Below are 10,673 nucleotides of genomic sequence, written 5' to 3' on the forward strand. Positions count from 1 at the left end.
TTTACCATCCTGCGGTATATTCCTCTCCCCCCTATACGGTGGTCACTTCCATCAACAGTGCCAACCATATTTTATGAGCAGTTGGGTTGGACATTTGCTAGTGGCATCATCAATTGTGTGCTCATTGTCGAGAAAAGGGTGATGGATGGATTCCCAGTACAAAGAGATGATGACACTCTCATCTCATCACCCGACTTGGCTACAATCCTCTTGTTGACAAAGAGAGATGATTGCAGTTTAGCAGCAGCAGAGCAGGACGAGCCCGAGGCAAGGCAAACATTCCTGTCACGTCCACGTCCACGTCCACGTCCGTCCGGCTTCACAGTCAGTCCTCAATGGGAAAAGAAAATGGAGCCCGCTCAACGGAACCGTGCACAGCTGTTAGATTGTATTTACATGTGTATATTGTAACGTTGTATACCACCTCATTATATATATATATATGATAGGCCATCCCTAGAGGGTTGTGCCGGTTCCCCTCAAAGTCTATTGTCTTACATGGTATCACGCTAGGTTACGTCCGCTTCCGCCTAAAAACCCTAAACCGCCGCCGCCGCCACCGCCGCCGCCGCCGCGCCCGCCGCCGCCGTCGCCCGACTGCTATGACGTCCGCCGCTGCGTCCGGCTCCACCGCCACCGGTTTTCTGCCGGCCTCCCTCGCGGCACTTCTCTCGAGGCCGCTGGATGCCGCCTCCCTTTAGGCGCCGATCGGGACACGGAGCGTCGGCTCCCTCTTCGCGCTTCCGCCGGCTGCTACTTCGCCCGGGCAGGCGCTTGTGGCCCACACCACCGCCGCCCCGTCAACCGCGGCTGTCGCGCCCTCGGCCACTGCGCCGCTGGTGGCGGAGGACGTCGCGCTGGCAGGCTTCGCGGCGTCAACCGCGGCCATCGCGCCCTCTGTCACCGCGCCGGCTGCCCCTCCGACTGTCTCCACGGTGTTCTCACCTCAGCCAGTCTCCTCGATGGGATCGCAGCCGCCGCCGCCGTTTCATTTCGACCATCTCATCACCATCAAGTTGTCGTCGGACAATTACATATTCTAGCGCGCGCAGGTTCTTCCGCTTCTTGGGAGTCACTACCTGCTTGGCTATGTCGACGGCTCTCTCCCTTGCCCTCCTGCGCTAGTTGACAGCGTGCATGGTCCGGTCTATAATCCGGCTCACCGTGTCTAGACAGGGCAGGATCAGGCGAACCTCTCCTCCATCCAGGGGTCGCTCTCTCCGGCCGTTGCTGGGCTTGTTGTCTTCGCCAAGACGTCCCACGAGGCATGGACTATTCTTGAGCGCTCGTTTGCGGCACAGTCGCAGGCTCGTGTATCTGGGCTCCGTCGCCAACTTGGGGAGTGTCAGAAGCTTGACTCCACCGCCACTGAGTTCTACAACAAAGTCAAGAGTCTCGCTGACACGCTGGCCTTCATTGGACAGCCCCTCACCGACACCGAGTTCAACTCGTTTATCGTCAATGGTCTTGATGAGGAGTATGACGCCCTAGTCGAGATCATCAATGAGAGGGGCAACTCCACGCCCATGCCAGCACACGAGGTCTTTTCACGCCTCCTGCTTACTGAGCAACGAGTCGAGACGCGCCGATCCAGGGGCAATGACGCCCTCTCGGCAAACGCCGCCACCAAGGGTGGTCGCTCCTCTGCTTCATCCAAGGCTCCTTCGGGGCAGTCACCACCACCCGCCTCGGCCCCTCCTCCTACTGCGACGCTACCAGGGGCTGGCGGTCCACGTGTGTGCCAGCTTTGTGGTCGCGATGGGCACTGGGCCTCGAAGTGTCACAAGCGCTTCCAGCGGGGTTTTCTTGGTCTTGGCAATGACGGGAAGGATACACGCAACTTTGCTCGTCAGGTCGCCATGGCTGATCGTCCGCCGCCGCAGAAGCCACAGGGACACACTCAGTCCTACTCCATTGATCCCACTGGTACATGGACTCTGTGGCGACAGAGCACCTGACCAGTGAGATGGGGAAGCTTCACACTCGTGAACCCTACCATGGATCCGACAAGATCCACACCGCCAATGGAGCAGGTATACACATCTCTCATATTGGTCAAGCATCACTTCTCACTAGACATGCCAATAGGAGTCTTCAACTTCGCAATGTTCTTCGAGTTCCATCTGTGACACGTAATCTTCTTTCAGTTCCTAAAATCACTCGTGATAATAATGTGCTTTGTGAATTTCATCCTTTTGATCTTTTTATTAAGGATCGGGGCACGAGGGACATTCTTCTTAGTGGGCGGCTTTGCCAAGGTCTCTATCGTCTGAAGCATCCTGGCGTCGCTCGCGTCTTCAGTGGAGTTCGGGTATCTCCGTCACAGTGGCATGCTCGTCTTGGCCACCCGGCCACACCTATTGTCCGGCATGTTTTGCATCGTCATGAGCTTCCTAATGTGTCTAGTAATAAAGATGTAGTAGTGTGTGATGCTTGTCAGCAGGGGAAGAGTCATCAACTTCCTTTTTCGGAGTCCAGTCGTGAGGTGAAACATCCTTTAGAACTTGTGTTTTCAGATGTATGGGGTCCTGCTCAGACTTCTGTTAGTGGTCATAATTATTATATCAGTTTTGTTGATGCTTACAGCCGCTTTACCTGGCTTTATCTTATCAAACGTAAATCTGATGTGTTTGACATTTTTGTTCAGTTCCAAAAACATGTTGAACGCCTTCTCAAGCACAAAATTGTTCATGTTCAGTCAGACTGGGGTGGCGAGTATCGCAACCTCAACTCCTTCTTTCAGTCGCTTGGGATCACTCACCGTTTAGCATGTCCACATACACATCAGCAGAATGGTTCAGTAGAACGTAAGCATCGTCACATTGTTGAAGCTGGTCTGGCTCTTTTGGCCCATGCATTTGTTCCGTTTCGTTTTTGGAGTGATGCTTTCACCACTGCATGTTTTCTCATCAATCGTACTCCCACTCGTGTTTTGAATATGAAAACTCCCATTGAAGTTCTCCTTAATGAACAACCGGACTACACATTTCTCAAGGTGTTTGGGTGTGCTTGCTGGCCCCATCTCCGTCCATATAACAAGCGTAAGCTCGAGTTTCGTTCCAAGAAGTGTGTTTTTCTTGGTTATAGCTCTCTTCATAAAGGATACAAATGTCTTCATGTTCCCACTAATCGTGTCTACATCTCTCGGGATGTTGTGTTTGATGAGCATGTTTTTCCCTTTGCCAACCTCCCTGTGTCCACTACCGAGCCACCTGTCATGCATTCATCCTCTATTGCTTCTGACCAATTTGATGATGTTGCATATTCTCCTCTATTGTTGCCTAACCATGGTGCAGGCACTGGTCGTGGGGCTCGTTTGGAGATTCTGGAAGCGCCATCTTCCTCTTCGTCGCCATCGCCTTCATCCTCGGCACCTTCTGTTGTGCATGAGGAGCACATGGCGCCCCTGCATGGCCTCAGTTTCCGTGCTCATGCACGGCCGATCGACGTCCTGGCCCGGTCGCCTCTGGCTTCTGGGCTGCCTTCGCCATCGTCGCGCCCTGCAACCCCGCCGACTGGGCCGGCCTCCTCGGTCCCCGTCTCGCCCAGGGCATCGGGGCAGTCATCACCAGGCCTGGCCTCGCCCGCCCCTACCTTGCCCAGGGTGTCTGGGCCCTTCTCACCAGGGCCGGCCTCGCCTGCTCTCGCCTCGCCAAGGCCGTCTGGGCCGGTGTCACCGGAGCTGGCCTCGCCCACCCTCGGTTCGCCCATGGCCTCTGAGCCCCTGTCGTCGGGCCAGTCTTCGCCATGCAGCCCGGAGTCGTCTGTCCCGAGCTCGCCTGAGGTGATTCCTGCATCTCCGGCGACCGTCACGTCTCCGTCACCTTCGCCTCCGCCGGCTCCTGTTGCTGCTCTACGTCCACATACGCGCAGTCGGAGTGGCATTTTTCAGCCTAAGCAACGTCATGATGGCACAGTTGCTTGGTTAGCGGCGTGCATGTCTGCTGCTCTCGCAGATCCATCCTCTGAGCCACGCACGTATCAAGCTGCTATGCGCATTCCTCATTGGAGAGAGGCCATGGAGCAGGAGTATCAAGCGCTTCTTCGCAATCAGACATGGACTCTTGTTCCTCCACAATCACGGGTAAATGTCATTGATTCCAAATGGGTTTTCAAAGTGAAGATGCATTCTGATGGGTCCATTGAGCGCTATAAGGCTCGTCTGGTTGCTCGTGGTTTTCGACAGCGTTTTGGACTTGACTATGAAGACACCTTCAGTCCAGTGGTCAAGCCTACTACCATCAGACTTCTTCTCTCTCTGGCCGTTACTCGAGGTTGGTTTCTTCGTCAGCTTGATGTTCAAAATGCTTTTCTTCATGGTGTCTTGGCGGAGGAGGTTTACATGCGCCAGCCTCCGGGTTTCTCTGATCCGGATCGCCCTGATCATCTCTGTCGTCTGTCCAAGGCAATTTATGGTCTGAAGCAGGCTCCTCGTGCTTGGCATGCTCGTCTTGCAATGGCTCTTCGTGCTCATGGTTTTGCATCATCAACTGCTGACTCCTCATTGTTCCTTCTTCAAAGGCCTGAGGTTACTATGTACTTGTTGGTCTATGTAGATGATATCATTTTGGTCAGCTCCTCTCAGTCGGCTGCTACTGCGCTTGTTCGCTCACTTGGTGCTGATTTTGCGGTCAAGGACCTTGGGAAGCTTCATTACTTTCTTGGTGTGGAGGTTACTTCTCGTGCTGCTGGCCTTGTTATGACGCAGAAGAAGTACTCTCTGGATTTGTTGCAGCGAGCTGGGATGCTTAAGTGCAAACCGACGACTACACCCATGTCTACCACTGATAAGCTCAATGCTGTTGATGGTGTGCTTCTTTCTTCTTCTGATGCGACCGAGTACCGGAGTATTGTTGGTGGGCTTCAGTACTTGACGATCACGCGACCAGACATTTCCTATGCTGTTAACCGAGTCTGCCAGTATCTGCAGTCACCCCGTGACACTCATTGGTCTGCTGTTAAGCGGATTTTGCGCTATATTCATTTCACGGTGGCTCATGGTTTGCATATTCGGCCGTCTGACTCTGGTTGTCTTTCAGCATATTCTGATGCAGACTGGGCTGGCAATCCGGATGACAGGCGATCCACGGGGGGTTATGCTGTCTTCTTTGGCTCTAACCTGATTGCCTGGAGTGCTCGGAAACAGGCTACTGTCTCGCGTAGCAGTACTGAGGCTGAGTATAAGGCTGTGGCCAATGCCACATCAGAGATTATCTGGGTACAGTCCTTGCTTCAGGAGTTAAGTATACCCCAATCACAGCCTCCTGTTCTTTGGTGTGATAACATTGGTGCTACATACCTTTCTGCAAATCCGGTATTCCATGCCCGAACGAAACACATTGAAGTTGACTATCACTTTGTGCGTGAACGTGTCTCTCAGAAGCAACTACAGATCAAGTTTATTTCTTCCAAGGATCAACTTGCTGACATCTTCACCAAGCCATTGCTTTTGCCACAGTTTGAGACTTGCAGGCGCAATCTTACCCTTCTAGATTCATTAGAAAGTGGCTAAGATTGAGGGAGGGTGTTATATTGTATTTACATGTGTATATTGTAACGTTGTATACCACCTCATTATATATATATATGATAGGCCACCCCTAGAGGGTTGTGCCGGTTCCCCCCAAAGTCTATTGTCTTACAACAGCGCACATCACTCTTCTGCGCCCCGATCTCATCTCATTCGACAAGAGTAATAAAATTCAAACCGTTTCCAGTCATGTGGTTTCACTTACCAAAAAACTTTCGTCCCGCTTTATATATACAAATATCACCAACAACGCGGTACAACCGCACACCACCATAACACACGCACACACCCAAGGCCGGATACATAGACGCCGAGCGCAGCAACTTTACTCCTAACACTACCACTGCAAAGAGATGAAGTCGCATACGATGAACCGTGGGTTTAAAGGCGGCGTCTTCAGGAAGGATACGACACCGGAGCGCCGCCACCGCCCGATCCAAGCATCAGAGTTTTCCCTGGAGCCGCACGACGGGCAATGAGAGCCGCGACGACGCCTTCAAGAAGGGTACGAGCACGCCGCCGCCGGTCCGTGCGAAGATGGAACAGGTTTTCACTACGGCCAACACTCACCGCCACCGGACGCCACACCCCAGCTACCACGCCGCCCACACGACCATGGCCACCGGGCAGCACCAAGCCACGGGCTTTGCCCAAAAGCATCGCGCTACCACCACCAGGGCCGCCGCCCCGGCATCCAAGACCTCGACACCGTCTCGCCCGAGACCCGCCGCTACCCCAACCAAAGAGACGAGCGAAAAAGGTAGGACCTTACGCACCCCTGGGTGACTCTCAACGCCGAGACCCAATAGGCCAGCCACCACTGGCTTCCATCGACTCATCCTGCAGCACCAGGCGTAAGACGAGCCTTGGTCCTGCCGTACCGTGCGCGATACGAGGTCGATCCTGCCGCACCGTGCGCGGGACGAGCTCAATCCTGCCGCACCGTGCACGGGACGAGTGATGGACCGCAGCTGGGAGAAGGCCAGCCCTTCGACAAAAGTAGCACCCGGATGATGAGGAGAGGGGTCGAAGGTCGAACAAGCCGCCTATGGACGAGCCGACGCCGAAACATGCCAGCCACCACCGCAGCCGACCTGCCAAGCTGCCATGGAGCCATCCACGACCGGAGCAGCAACCACACCGGACCACTGCCCAACCCGCGTCGCCCGCCGGGCTCCAAGCGTCAGAGCCGCCGAACACGCACCTCCCGCTACCGGTGAGCCACCCACAGCCACCCAAAAACGCCGACCAAGCCACCACGAGCCAGCACGTCGAAGCTACCACCCACGTCGGAGCCTACACCACGTCGGAGCGCTGCAGAGGCCGCCAACCCGCGCCGCCCACGGCCCTCACCGCGAGGTGCGGCAACGGACAGATCTGGCCGAGACCATCCGCCACCATCGGGCCCCTGCACGCGCCTCCATCCAGCCCGCCGTTCGAAGCACGATGAGCTCGCCGACGACCTCCAGCCACGACCCCCCACCGCCATGGCCCGAGCCGCCCACGAGCAGCCCGCCGGAGGGATCTGATCCAGATCTGGATCGAGAGGTCCAGCCCCGCCATCCTCGCACAGGCACGCCCCACCTAGCCCGCGCAGCCACCGCAGCTAGCACGCCCGCCTACGCCGCCCGCGCGCCTCGCCGCCGCCGCGCCCCATGCCGAGCATGGTGCTCCCGCCGACCACTGCGTCCCGCGCCGCGCGCCGCCTAGCCAGGAGGGAAGAAAGCCCCGCCGCCGCCGAGGCGGACCAGGCTTTGCCCAGCCGCGCCCTCTGGCGGCGACGAGGGGAAAGAGAGGTAGGGGGAGGGCTAGGGCCGGCGGCGCCTAGGGCTTTGCCCAGCCGCTCGCGGGAGCGGTCGGGACGAAGCGGTCTCACCTGTCTTCGGTGGTTTCACTTCACATTCCGTTGTTTATTCATCAGGTTAGCAAATAAACAACTCAAAGCATATAAATAATACTCCCTTCGGCGAAAAAAATGTAAGATCATTTCTAACACTATGATAGCGTAAAAATGATCTTATATTTTAAGATAGAGAGAGTAATAACTAAATAAATAAATAAAGAGAGAAGACACTCAAAGGAATGAAGTGTGTTTTAGAACGAAAGTGTCGACCTGAGCGCGAGCTGAGATGCTCCTTTTATCCACCCGGTTCGTTTGCTGCAAGATTCGTTGTGTGCTGTGTATTTAGCTTTGTATATTGATTTGTATTCTGATCCACTTCTGTCGCATGGCCCACTTTTTGCCAGGGATTTAATAATGCTGCTGCCCCTGTTACTTATTCCCGGCCCAGAATCCCTGAAACAAACTAGTAACCTTATGTTTTCTTCTAAAAAGTAAACTAGTACTCTTTATTTTCTTTATTAGTGCTTACGCCAGTGGTAGTACTACAATCCAAATAGTCAGTCTGGAGAACGGACTGCAGGGATCTTACTTCTAAAAGTTTCAAAATATTAACTTTACAGTTTGAAAATTTATGTATATGTATATATAAATGTTTGGTATATCTGTATGCAATTTCATAAAAAACGATATGTCAGCTATAAAAAAGACAAATACATAAAAAAAAGGTTTATATGTTGTTTCGGGGTCGGATGTCTTTCATGGGTAGTGTATAATATATCATATTCCGTATTATTTAGCAAACTTTTACAGGTACATAGAGAACGTCCATATGTACACTGTGAAAACTTTAATAGTTTATTATTTATGGAAATTTGAAATATGTTTTTTGATTATTTTTTAAAATCCGAGCTCCATAGGTACATAGAAACATCCGTATGTACTTATAGGGAAAAAAATATTTTTGGAAAACTTCAAAAAAACATTTTTTTTAAATCCCGGCTCCAAGGAACTACTGGTGTGTGGCATTAGAGATTTATATTGCCATCTCCTTTGCTCGATTCTGAAATGTGTTGCACTCAACAAATTAATGCTCCATTTAACGCATAGAACATCCACGAGAACAAATAGACTACGAAAAGTTTACAAACTACATGATGGGGCATTTTAAAATATGTTATGGACATTTTCCTAATGTGCGCGATAAGTTTTTCAAATGAGTGATATACATTTTTCTAAATAAACCATGGACATCTTTCAAATATGCAATGAATTTTTTTAATCGATGAACATATAAAATTAATAACTTTTTTTCTAAAAGTCTCTGAATATTTCTCTCTTCAATTTGGTGAGCATTTTGAAAGTTATAGAAACATTTGAAACATTGACATGCATTTTGTAAGTTTTGCAAACATTTTTCAAATGTAAGGGTTTTCTTAAATGGGAGAATATTTTATTTTAAATTATACCTTTTTCATTTTTCATCTTTTATTAATATATTCCAGAAAAACAGTTGGGGTAGGCACATTGGGCATACCATATTTTCCCAGAAAATCCGAGGACAAAAGGGGCTTGTGGCATGCACGTGATACGGTACTGCTTACTCGCGACTGTTTACAGAGAATCGGAAGCAAAAAGAGCTAAAAAAAATGTCTGAACCACGTCAAACAGACCCACTACTCGAGGGGGAGAATAGCAGGACCCATAAATAGCAGACATACGTCAAAGAGGCTACGTCTAGCTGACCGTTCGCGTTATCCTGACCCACGGTACAGGAAACTGCCTTCCGTATTACGCGTTGTATCCCATTTTCCATTCTACCGTATCTCCCAAAAAAAGAACTAAGAACACATCCCAATGCAATAATCATCGGCACAGATAAAGGGACTACATCTGCTCGTGTGCAGAAACACCACTTCCGTTTTAGAACCATGTCTGGTGAGGGCAACTCACATGTGGAACAAATAGTATAAGATATTCCAGTTTTTTTCTGAATCAGATGTTTATAAACACGCTTCACTGTGTTTGTTCGCTCATTTCACTTTGTATGCAGTCCATATCGAAATATCCAAAACATCTTGCATATGCGAGCAGAGGGAGTACATTGTAAGGTTAGAGGGTATGAGAATTTATAAGAGATTAGGGGCGTGTTCCGATCTCCTCCAGCTTCATAAAACTTCTCAAATCCAGCTTCTTTTTGTGGCTTCTAGCTTCACCTGGCGATTCAAAAACCGTTCTGCTTGAATCGGCAACTTCTCGTAGCGGTGGAGCCTAGCTGGGAGGGTTGTGGCCCATTTGGCACCGACTGGGCTGGCTAGAGGCAGCAAATTCAGGCCCAATGCATCGATTCAGGTGGGAAGAGGTGTACTGATTCGCTGGAGATCACTAGATTCTTTTGTTCGAGCGAGGGGGCAGCGAACCGTTTTCTTTGGCGGTGGCAACACCTTGTAAATTGAGCGAACTTTCAATTCTCCAATCCGTGGAGCTGGGCCGATGCTGCTTCGCGTTTTTGCACCGCAATCGGTCGTAGCTTCCTGAAGCTAGCTTCTCGCAGATATTTCGTTCGGCTCAGATCTGCTCCAAGAATTTATGAAGCGTGGAGTGGGAGGAGCTCCGAACACGCCCTAGAAATGGGGGCTGAGAGTCCTACTCCCTTTGTGCTGTATATATAAAGTGGGACGAAACCCTGTTTTTTGATAGTCCTGTTTTCATTGTTTCGATAGCAAGACAGGGATTAGAAATTAGAAGGTGCTTGTTTCGATTATTACATCTTGACCTTTTATTGTAACTTATGTTATCATCACTTAGATAATCACCCAACGATTTGCACTAACGAACCAATGGAATAAATCTCCTCCACAATTCCTACACATAATTTCCTGGTGCAAATGTGGTTCACTTATCTCAAAATCACTCAAGTCGTAAGCCAAGATAGGCAAATACAACCACGAGATTCAACCATACAGCTGTTATCAATATATTGATTGACCATGTGAATAAATACTCGCATACAGTTCTTCAACTCATGCCCATATATCTAGTAATATGCAACTAACTGCCGCGAGAAATATGGAAACCGATCATGGCGTTAGTAGATCGAAGTTGACGTTATCTGCACTGAATGAAAATGACCACATCACCCCTTATTACAACTTATATACTCCTTTTGATCTACATAAAAATTCAAAAACCTTTTTCAAGGGGTTGTACTGAAGCAATACTCTAATCCCTGTTAGAATACGAAGCAAATGATTGAAAATAAAACACCACACCCAATGTCTACACTAGTAGTAATAATAGGGA

The sequence above is a fragment of the Triticum aestivum genome, chromosome 2B, assembly GCF_018294505.1.
Source record: "Triticum aestivum cultivar Chinese Spring chromosome 2B, IWGSC CS RefSeq v2.1, whole genome shotgun sequence".
Taxonomy (NCBI): domain Eukaryota; kingdom Viridiplantae; phylum Streptophyta; class Magnoliopsida; order Poales; family Poaceae; genus Triticum; species Triticum aestivum.